Source organism: Hevea brasiliensis, chromosome 17, assembly GCF_030052815.1.
Source record: "Hevea brasiliensis isolate MT/VB/25A 57/8 chromosome 17, ASM3005281v1, whole genome shotgun sequence".
NCBI lineage: Eukaryota > Viridiplantae > Streptophyta > Magnoliopsida > Malpighiales > Euphorbiaceae > Hevea > Hevea brasiliensis.
Window position 1 is genome coordinate 28,714,049 of NC_079509.1, and position 11,736 is coordinate 28,725,784.

The window sequence follows — 11,736 nt, forward strand, 5'->3', positions numbered from 1 at the left end:
CCTTCATTTCACCTCTAATCACCTAGGTAGCTTCATTAAAAATTGTCCCCACATCACAAGGAAGAGTTTGATACCAAAATCAAGAAGTTTAATCAAAGTTTAGCAAGTTCCAACCATAGGTAAGTTTACATTTTTGAATATTGCTTTGTTAAACTTTGTGTACATGTTATGGGTGTTGGATTTGTGAAGAAAATTTTCAAGTTTGAGGAGTTATTGATATGTCCATTTTGGACAGCCATGGAGTTATGTATTTAATGATTTATTATTACATATATTTGATGTAAATTCATTTTGAGTAGAGGATATAATATCCTAGTAAGTTATTTCCATGAAAATGTGGTGATTGTGCACTTAAATTGGAGATTGACGAATTGTGGGACACTTTGGCATTGTAGAACATTTCGGCAGCCATGGGACACTTTGATAAATGTATGAGTTCATGAAGGTATTGGCAGAATATTGACATTGAGGATTGATGGATATGTATATAGATTGGTTGTGTAAAGTGTATGTAAGAATGAGTAAAGTTTAGGTGTATATGTGATTGTACTTAGACTTTGTAAATTTGAGTTTTAATTGGTGTATTGAGGATAATTGTAATCTGCCCAAAGTGACTTTAAAGTGAAGAGGTATGTGGTTTTGGTAATGTACCAAAATAGAATTGGTAAGGGAAGTGGACATATAGCAATTAAATGTGTAATGGATACATGTATATGTAAGGTAATTAAGGGCAGTATGCATTTTAGCCTATAACTTTAAATGTGTAACCTCAATTGGTATGAGACCAATTGGAGGTGAAACTAGGCACAAAATTTGCCAACTTTCATTAAGAAAGCATAACAAAATTCTGCTTGCAAGGTGACATAAAAAAATGACCAATTCGGATTAGGTGCAATTGAGGCCTGAAAATTGACCAATTGGGCAGCAGTTAGCGTTTAGGCCATAACTCACTCAAAACAGGTCCAATTGAGCTGAAATTTTAACCATGAATAGTTAAGACCCATCCCTACAAGTCTCATGAAGACACCAAAGCCCAGAAATGACCATAAGTAAGTCAAACAGCTTGCACAAGTTTGGGTCCAAAAACTGGCCGAACCAAAGTTGACCAAATTGACCTAAAATGACCTAATTTGGTGCCATTTGACCAGCAATAGTAAAATGACCATAACTTGGTCTACATAACTCAGAATGACCTAAAATTTTGCCCCGCGTTCCATAAGACATAGATCTACAAGTTTGTAGTCTTGACCGAAACCTGAAAACTTAGGGAACTAGGTCGTCCGGCTAGGTCAAACTAGTATCCCGGAATCCAGCAAGTTGCATTAAAATGCACTAAACAAGGAAATGAGTTTGGTAAAACGTACCAACCCTAAAACCCTATCGAATGTGACATATTAATGACACTGAAACCTAATTTACCTAGAACGCATCGAGGGTCGGTATGTTAGGTGATTAAGCAAATAATAGCTTTCAGTGAATTATTTGTCAAACATTATCGATAGAGATAGTTTAATTTAGTACTGAAACATTTCAAATTGTGTTTCTCAGTTAGCAAGGACTTAGGAAAAGGGAAGGAAACACTGAGTCTAGACCAGGAGACAGTCATCAGAGGTTTGTGCACAACTAGTTTTTAACTAATTTTGTTTGAATATTTCATATGATTAAATGACATACTTTTCTTATGTATTATGTTTAACCAGCATTGGATTTAATTCAATGATTATTGAAAATTGTTATAGTATGTATGAATTTAGCTTTGTGAAATGGTATTTCCACAAGTATTAAGCATTGTTATGGATTGAATAAATTATGTTTTAGAAAATTTTGATAGAACATGTTTTGAATTGTGATGGTAATTTTCATGGAAAAATGTAAATTTATGATTTGAATTGTGATGAGCATAAAAATTATTGGATACTGGAATTGAATTTGGATCGAATTATGTTGTGATTTATGCTCACTAAAAGGATTGTAATATTGTTTTATATCTCACTATAGATGCTTGACTAGGTTATTACCCATCTCTCTCATTTGTTGAGAAGACAATGGAGTTAGTTGTGTTTTGATTACCATGGTACATGCACAGGCTTAGATTTTCCTCTGATTTGAGGTTAGATCTAAGTTTATTTTATCGTTATGGCCCTTGCGGAAGATTCATTATTGTGATGATACTGTGCACGATGATTCGACCTCCCCGACCATAGGGAGTTAGAATCTAATTCAACCTCCCCGACTATAGGGAGTTAGAATCACATCGAAGATGGCCCTATCGGATTAGTCTTGCATAGTTAGTGAGATAAAGAATGATTTGTGAGATACAGCATGGTTTTTGAGCTACAGCGTGGTTTTTGAGATACAACATGGTTTTGAGATAAGGATTGATTTTTGAGATACATAATGATTTTTGAGATACAGAATGGCTTTTGAATGGTAAAGAATTGTGATTTCAATTATGGTTTATGTATAATTGATTTTGTTGGAATTACTTAAATGGTTAGTCATGATTTGATAAATTGAATTTTGTGATCAAAGTCTTTTATACAAATGATTTACATTATTGGCAATGAATATTTTGAGTTTTGGAATTTGATGAGTATTCAGATTTCCAAATTATTTATCAGAATTTTATCAATGTATATTGTACTATGTTTTAAATTATAGTTGTGCACCATCGAAGTTCACCACTCAATGATAGCTTTATGTATGTCGTCGCAGTAAGAAGAGCATAGAGCAGTAAGTAAATTTCCTTGAAGATATATTCAGATCAGCTCCAGGTATATTATAGGTATACCCATGTACATAGGTTTTGATGTATGCATGTAATAATATGTATGTAAATTATTTGAGCAGTTGTATAGAAACTCTTGTAAAATATTTTGGTATGTAATTAAATGTAAATTATTGTAAATGTAAATTTGAGATTTCATTTACTTGAATAGTTTTGTATTATATTTCTTGTATCTCAATCTTTGAAAAATCATCATGGATTTGAGTTGAGAAAAATGTTGTGTTGAGAAATATGTTGGAGTTGAGATTTGCAAATACATATTGAAGTGCTTTTTACAGGTTTTCTGAAGAAATATTTTATCCAAAATACAGATGGCACTCTGCCAAAATTTTTACCGAAATTCCAAATAATTTAAATGTGTTAGTTCTATCACTTCAGTTCGCAAAAGTTTTTAACACCTGTAAATAGTGCTCATCACTGTAAAAAAAAAAAAGAAGTAAGAAAAGTTTTTAAAATCCCTTGTAGTGTATTTAATGGGTTATCATTAGACGGAGTTGGTAATTCATTAGGTGTTCTACAGGATCATGTTGCATCTTACAGGGGAGTAGGGTGTGACATGTTTTAGTGGTATCAGAGCAATGGTTTTAAAGTGAATTTCGAACTGTGAATTTGAAATCTTTTTGTCAGAACTACAACTGCTCAAATGTTTGATACATATAGTACATTTACATCATAAATGTGAACTAATGGAGAGGAATCTCCTTGTGTTGGTTGTACAGGAATAGAAAATTTTGTGAAAAAATGGAAGAGAAGAATGAGACAATAGAACAGTCTGTGATGGCAGAAGAACAAGTTGAGGCCCCAGCTCCACAAAATGTCGAAGGTCTGATCAGATCACTTTACCAAGATAAATTATCGCACAAATGGCCCAAAGAAATGGCCACTTTCTTTCAACAAATGGTCGATACTCATTACTCAAACTCAAGTACAAACCCAACCCCCACAAGGACAACATGAAATGGAAAAGAGGGAGAAACCTATGGGTCAGAGTTCGAACAGTAATTTAGGGAAGAGAAAAGAATTTGAGGAGCCCTGAACTCAGAAATATGATAGAGGCGAATCATCGTGTAGACCACCAAGATCTAGTCGTCGAACAACCGTAAGTTCCTATCCCGCCTGCTCGCCATGTTTGTGGTAAGCTACATGGAGGTATTTGTCGTAAAACCTCTAGAGCTCGCTACAATTGTGGAAAACTTGGACACCTTGCTAAAGATTGTGCTAAACCACCTCGACCGCTCTCCGAGTTCACGGACCGTCAATCAAAGTCAAGATAGAAATAGAGTTGGTACTCCTCACCACTATAACACGTTGAATCAACTGAATATAGTAGCGCACTACCGGAGTGTCCACTATGCGCCAAGTAAAAGGAGCAAAAACTTCAGATGTAGCTGCTGGTAAGTTCTTAATTTTTGAAAGAAACAATTAGTTATTATTTGATCCCAGCACTACTTAGTTGTGTGTTAGTGTCAGAACTATATGTTCTGTTGTTATTCCTTTATATGGAAATGAATTTTGATGTATTAGTGACTAGTCCTTTAGGATAATAACTACAATAACAAGTATAATTGACATTAATTTTAGAAGAATTGTTAGCTAAAAGTATTTTCTAACATACCGTAAATTATAAAGCTAATTGGCGAGCCTACTTAATGTAAGGCAAGAGGACCTAAAAGTAAGTTACAGTAATAGAATTGCTCTAGATGAGGGCAAAGATGTTACTGTTAGTAATTGTCAAAGGAAATTGTAATCAGAATCGGTTTGGGATATTAGTGGATTCGAGAAAGATAAGATGTTAGAAAACCTAGTCCATGAGGTTATAACGTAGTGACTAAGTAATGTTCTCGATGTTTGTATTGTAAGCTGCAGATTACAGTACCGACACGGGATTATTGTGTAGAGCTACATACTTCCTCGTGATACAGTAAATTAAGAATATTTGTAAGTAATCTATAAATTGATACAGTTGCACCCGAATAGAGTACTAGTACTGGAAATAAATGTGAAAATTTTAGTCAGAAATTTAAAACTTCAGAACTAGCCTATCAAATGATTACACTTGTAAGGTAGCTAGAGTCAGTGACTCAGTTATATTAATGTGAATTACCTGTACCACAGTAATTGCTATAAGCTTAAAGATATCAGTACAACGTATCATCCTCGCATGATGGACAATTGAAACAAGTAATACAGTAAATTCGAAACTCATTGAGTTCCTATAAATAATGAAATGAAATGATAAAAATAACCTGTAAAATGTGATAAGCCCTCAAGAATATATCGAGAACTTGTGTCATTGAATCCGAGAGGAGATGGGACAGATACATCCCACTAATAGAATTTGTATACATTAATAAGTGTCGAGCTATCATACAAATAGCACCCTATGAAACATAGTAAGAGAACGAATAACTATGGATTTTGTGATGAGATTTCGAGGACACGTAATAGTCATGATGCAAGATAGGTTATAGTTGATAGACTAACCAAGTCCGCTCACTTTTTGCCGATTCGGATGGACTATAGCCCTGGAAAGATTGGCCAAATTGTACATATATGAGATTGTAAACCGCATGGAGTGCCGATCAATTGTGTCTGACAGAGATCCTAGGTTCACTTCTAGATTCTTGGGTAGTCTTCAGAGAGCCCTAAGAACTAGATTGAACTTCAGCACAGCATTCCACCCGCAGACAGATGGCCAACCTGAAAGGGTTATTTAGATATTGGAGGATATGCTACGGGCTTGTATGATTGAGTTTGAAGGTAGTTGGGATATACACTTTCCTTTGATTGAGTTTACTTATGACAACAGCTACTAATCAAGCATAGGGATGCCTCCATATGAAGCTTTGTATGGCAGAAAATGCAGAACTCCCTTATGTTGGGATGAAATAGGTGAAAGGAAGATGATTGGGCCAGAAATTGTTCAGCAGACAGAGGAAAAGATTAGATTGATCAGAGATAGACTCAAGGTTGCATCAGACCATCAGAAGTTCTATGTTGGTCTGAAGAGGAGATATTGAGTATGCAGTGGGTGATAAAGTATTCCTCAAAGATTCTCCTTGGAAGAGGATTATGAGATTTGGCAGAAAGGGGAAACTGAGTCCTCGTTTCATTGGACCATATGAAGTTCTGGAAAGAGTGGGTCCTTTGGCATATCGGTTAGCATTACCTCTAGAGCTAGCAAGGATACACAGCGTCTTCCATGTGTCCATGTTAAGGAGGTACAGATCTGACCCATCTCATGTACTATCAGTTGAAGAGATTGAGGTAAATCCAAACCTCTCATATGAGGAAGAACCCATAAAAATTATGGCTTATGAGGTGAAGCAGCTGAGGAACAAACAGATACACCTGGTTAAAGTGCTGTGGAACCATCATTCAGGCCAGGAAGCTACTTGGGAACGTGAAGAGGATATGAGGAGACAGCACCCACAGCTGTTCAGAGACTATACTAGGTAAAATTTCGAGGCGAAATTTATTTAAGGGGTGGAGAATTGTAACACCCCTAAGTTCAGTAGTGCGTTCTACTGTTCCGGTGACCAGTGCTGTCCGGATAGCTAGGATGCCTAGAACTACACTTCATTATGTGTGAGGAGACATAAAATACTGAAATACAAGAAAAGAAAATACAAGAAAAACAAAGGAAAAATAATAGCAAAGAAATGTAACCAAGTGAAGCGAGCCGGGAACCCTAGCGATGGGTGATCAGACCGAAGTCACGGCGTGGACCGTTGATCTGCTCGGATCATGGGAACCCTTGAAAATATTTTTAGTACTTAAAGAGACATCATTTGATGTATAATTATCATTAGATATTTCTACGTAAATTTAAATAATGATTACAAAGAAAAGTGAGAAATCGAAAATGGACAAAACTCTGTTACTAAAAATCGAATGCAACCCGAACAAGGGCATTATGGTCATTTGACATCCCGAATTGTCTTTTGACCTAAATGTCCATAAAAAAATAAATAATATTACACTTAGAAAATAAAATGAAAAATTAGTTTAGTGGTATCTAATGCAAATAACCAAAAGTGGAGTGAAAGTGTGTAATTAGCACATTAAACATATTAAATGAATTAACTAATGTAAATGTACCACTAAGGAATTTTAAAATGTATTAAGTGGGCAGATTGCTCCAATAAAATAAAATCTACAACATAAGAAACATCCAAACCAGTCAATGAAAAGCTCCCAAAACCTCCATGGCCATTTTTCTTCAAGCTTGATCCACTCCTTCATTTCACCTCTAATCACCTAGGTAGCTTCATTAAAAATTGTCCCCACATCACAAGGAAGAGTTTGATACCAAAATCAAGAAGTTTAATCAAAGTTTAGCAAGTTCCAACCATAGGTAAGTTTACATTTTTGAATATTGCTTTGTTAAACTTTGTGTACATGTTATGGGTGTTGGATTTGTGAAGAAAATTTTCAAGTTTGAGGAGTTATTGATATGTCCATTTTGGACAGCCATGGAGTTATGTATTTAATGATTTATTATTACATATATTTGATGTAAATTCATGTTGAGTAGAGGGATTTAATATCCTAGTAAGTTATTTCCATGAAAATGTGGTGATTGTGCACTTAAATTGGAGATTGACGAATTGTGGGACACTTTGGCATTGTAGAACATTTCGGCAGCCTTGGGACACTTTGATAAATGTATGAGTTCATGAAGGTATTTGCAGAATATTGACATTGAGGATTGATGGATATGTATATAGATTGGTTGTGTAAAGTGTATGTAAGAATGAGTAATGTTTAGGTGTATATGTGATTGTACTTAGACTTTGTAAATTTGAGTTTTAATTGGTGTATTGAGGATAATTGTAATCTGCCCAAAGTGACTTTAAAGTGAAGAGGTATGTGGTTTTGGTAATGTACCAAAACAGAATTGGTAAGGGAAGTGGACATATAGCAATTAAATGTGTAATGGATACATGTATATGTAAGGTAATTAAGGGCAGTATGCATTTTAGCCTATAACTTTAAATGTGTAACCTCAATTGGTACGAGACCAATTGGAGGTGAAACTAGGCACAAAATTTGCCAACTTTCATTAAGAAAGCATACCAAAATTCTGCTTGCAAGGTGACATAAAAAAATGACCAATTCGGATTAGGTGCAATTGAGGCCTGAAAATTGACCAATTGGGCAGCAGTTAGCGTTTAGGCCATAACTCACCCAAAACAGGTCCAATTGAGCTGAAATTTTAACCATGAATAGTTAAGACCCATACCTACAAGTCTCATGAAGACACCAAAGCCCAGAAATGACCATAAGTAAGTCAAACAGCTTGCACAAGTTTGGGTCCAAAAACTGGCCGAACCAAAGTTGACCAAATTGACCTAAAATGACCTAATTTGGTGCCATTTGACCAGCAATAGTAAAAAGACCATAACTTGGTCTACATAACTCAGAATAACCTAAAATTTTGCCCCGCGTTCCATAAGACATAGATCTACAAGTTTGTAGTCTTGACCGAAACCCGAAAACTTAGGGAACTAGGTCGTCCGGCTAGGTCAAACTAGTATCCCGGAATCCAGCAAGTTGCATTAAAATGCACTAAACAAGGAAATGAGTTTGGTAAAACGTACCAACCCTAAAACCCTATCGAATGTGACATATTAATGACACTAAAACCTAATTTACCTAGAACGCATTGAGGGTTGGTATGTTAGGTGATTAAGCAAATAATAGCTTTTAGTGAATTATTTGTCAAACATTATCGATAGAGACAGTTTAATTTAGTACTGAAACACTTCAAATTGTGTTTCTCAGTTAGCAAGGACTCAGGAAAAGGGAAGGAAACACTGAGTCCAGACCAGGAGACAGTCATCAGAGGTTTGTGCACAACTAGTTTTTAACTAATTTTGTTTGAATATTTCATATGATTAAATGACATACTTTTCTTATGTATTATGTTTAACCAGCATTGGATTTAATTCAATGATTATTGAAAATTGTTATAGTATGTATGAATTTAGCTTTGTGAAATGGTATTTCCACAAGTATTAAGCATTGTTATGGATTGAATAAATTATGTTTTAGAAAATTTTGATAGAACATGTTTTGAATTGTGATGGTAATTTTCATGGAAAAATGTAAATTTATGATTTGAATTGTGATGAGCATAAAAATTATTGGATACTGGAATTGAATTTGAATCGAATTATATTGTGATTTATGCTCACTAAAAGGATTGTGCTATTGTTTTATATCTCACTATAGATGCTTGACTAGGTTATTACCCATCTCTCTCATTTGTTGAGAAGACAATGGAGTTAGTTGTGTTTTGATTACCATGGTACGTGCACAGGCTTAGATTTTCCTCTGATTTGAGGTTAGATCTAAGTTTATTTTATCGTTATGGCCCTTGCGGATGATTCATTATTGTGATGGTACTGTACACGATGATTCGACCTCCCCGACCATAGGGAGTTAGAATCTGATTCGACCTCCCCGACCATAGGGAGTTAGAATCACATCGAAGATGGCCCTATCGGATTAGCCTTGCATAGTTAGTGAGATAAAGAATGATTTGTGAGATACAGCATGGTTTTTGAGCTACAGCGTGGTTTTTAAGATACAACATGGTTTTGAGATAAGGATTGATTTTTGAGATACATAATGATTTTTGAGATACAGAATGGCTTTTGAATGGTAAAGAATTGTGATTTCAATTATGGTTTATGTATAATTGATTTTGTTGGAATTACTTAAATGGTAAGTCATGATTTGATAAATTGAATTTTGTGATCAAAGTCATTTATACAAATGATTTACATTATTGGCAATGAATATTTTGAGTTTTGGAATTTGATGAGTATTCAGATTTCCAAATTATTTACTGTAAATTTTGTCAATGTATATTGTACTATGTTTTAAATTATAGTTGTGCACCACTGAGTTCACCACTCAGCGACAGCTTTGTATGCTATCGCAGGTAAGAAGAGCATAGAGCAGTAAGTAAATTTCCTTGAAGATATATTCAGATCAGCTCCAGGTATATCATAGGTATACCCATGTACATAGGTTTTGATGTATGCATGTAATAATATGTATATAAATTATTTGAGCAGTTGTATAGAAACTCTTGTAAAATATTTTGGTATGTAATTAAATGTAAATTATTGTAAATGTAAATTTGAGATTTCATTTACTTGAATAGTTTTGTATTATATTTCTTGTATCTCAGTCATTGAAAAATCACTGCGGATTTGAGTTGAGAAATATGTTGGAGTTGAGATTTACAAATACATATTGAAGTGCTTTTTACAGGTTTTCTGAAGAACTGTTTTATCCAAAATACAGATGGCACTCTGCCAAAATTTTTACCGAAATTCCAAATAATTTAAATGTGTTAGTTCTATCACTTCAGTTCACAAAAGTTTTTAACACCTGTAAATAGTGCTCATCACTGTAAAAAAAAAAGAAGTAAGAAAAGTTTTTAAAATCCCTTGTAGTGTATTTAATGGGTTATCATTAGACGGAGTTGGTAATTCATTAGGTGTACTACGGGATCATGTTGCATCTTACAGGGGAGTAGGGTGTGACAATAACATCGTATTCACTCTGCTTCATTATTTGAAGCAACAGTTCCTCTTCTCCCCTTGATTCAGTAGGTTCTCCTTTCTCAACTTTCTGAACCTCCTCCTTTGTGTTCTCTTGTGGCTCTCCCATTTTTTCTTTCGCCTTCTTCTTTTCCCTCTCTTCATTCCCGTAACATCTCCCACTTCGGGTTATAAATTCTATCTCTTGCTCTGGCTGGAAGGAGTTACTTATTGTTTCTGGGTTTGATTGGGGAGTAGCATTGTTGGATGGTCTAGCATAAGTCATTTTAAAATGCTCATGAAGAGCAAAGCACGGTCTGGGAGGGGTGATTGGTTGAAATTGGGCCTGGATGAGGATAGGAGTTAGAGAGCTGCTGGATGCATTTTGAGTAAATACCTGGAGATTGTAATTCTAAAGTATTGCATGGGTGTTAGTGACTTGGAGTTGAGGCAGGGTTCGGATGATTGTTATTAATGGGGGTGGTGTTGGTGCGTTGGGAGCATAAAAGGTTAATCTGGGATGGGGAGTAGAGGCATTCTGGCCAAACCTGGTTGTGTTCACTTCACCCTCCAACCTCAATCTCCGCTGACATCTCAAAGTTTTGAGTGACAGCATCCTCCGGACTTCTTGTTTGAACTCCTCACAGCTTTACAGCTCGTGGTTAGCCACTCCTCCATGATAGGGGCATCCTGTATCATCTTCAGACCCCGGTGTTTGAGGACAGAGGTATCCTTCCCTCATTGCCATTGCAAAAATTTCCTCAAAGTGAGGAATCAATTGATCTACCTCCAAGGTTGACTTTTCATCCTCAGGTTCTATCATGTTCACACCACTGTCCGTACCATGATTGAGCAGGGGGTTTGAAGTGACATTTGGGAGAGAATCGTTTCCTTCGATTTTCAACCACCCATTTCTGATGAGGGCTTGTACTCTTCCCCTAAGAGCTCTACAGTTATCAGTCGAATGCCTGAGTACCCCTCCATAATATTCACATCGGGCATTGGTGTCATACTACCTGGGATGTGGTGGCTAAATCGGATCAAGGGGGATCGGCACTATCTAATTAAGACCGAGGAGATATCGGTATATTTCACTGAGTGGGAGGGGAAGAAGTGGATCAGGATTTCTTTGTGGTCTAGGATCATTTTAGGGAGGAGGTGGTTTTGGTTGAATAGGTTGAGGAGGCGGTCTGAGTTGGTAAACTACTTGCGATGCATACTGTGGGCGTGGGTGAGGATAATTTGGAAAAGGGGATGGAACGTTAGCTATTGTCGGGCCATGAATAGGAGGATATGGCTGAAATTTATTTTGAGAAAAAGGAGGTTGGGTTTGTCAGGTGATGGAGTGCACATCACCTTCTTTCTTCTTACCAAAGCTGGCAGTCTTCT

General features: G+C 35.8%; 1 long non-coding RNA gene across 1 annotated transcript; it reads left to right on the forward strand.

Moving 5' to 3' along the window:
- Positions 1-8,592: 8,592 nt before the first annotated feature.
- Positions 8,593-9,962, forward strand: LOC131175327 (uncharacterized). Its single transcript, XR_009145406.1, has 2 exons — positions 8,593-8,638; positions 9,741-9,962. It is a non-coding gene; the product is annotated as an uncharacterized LOC131175327 (long non-coding RNA).
- Positions 9,963-11,736: the final 1,774 nt, after the last annotated feature.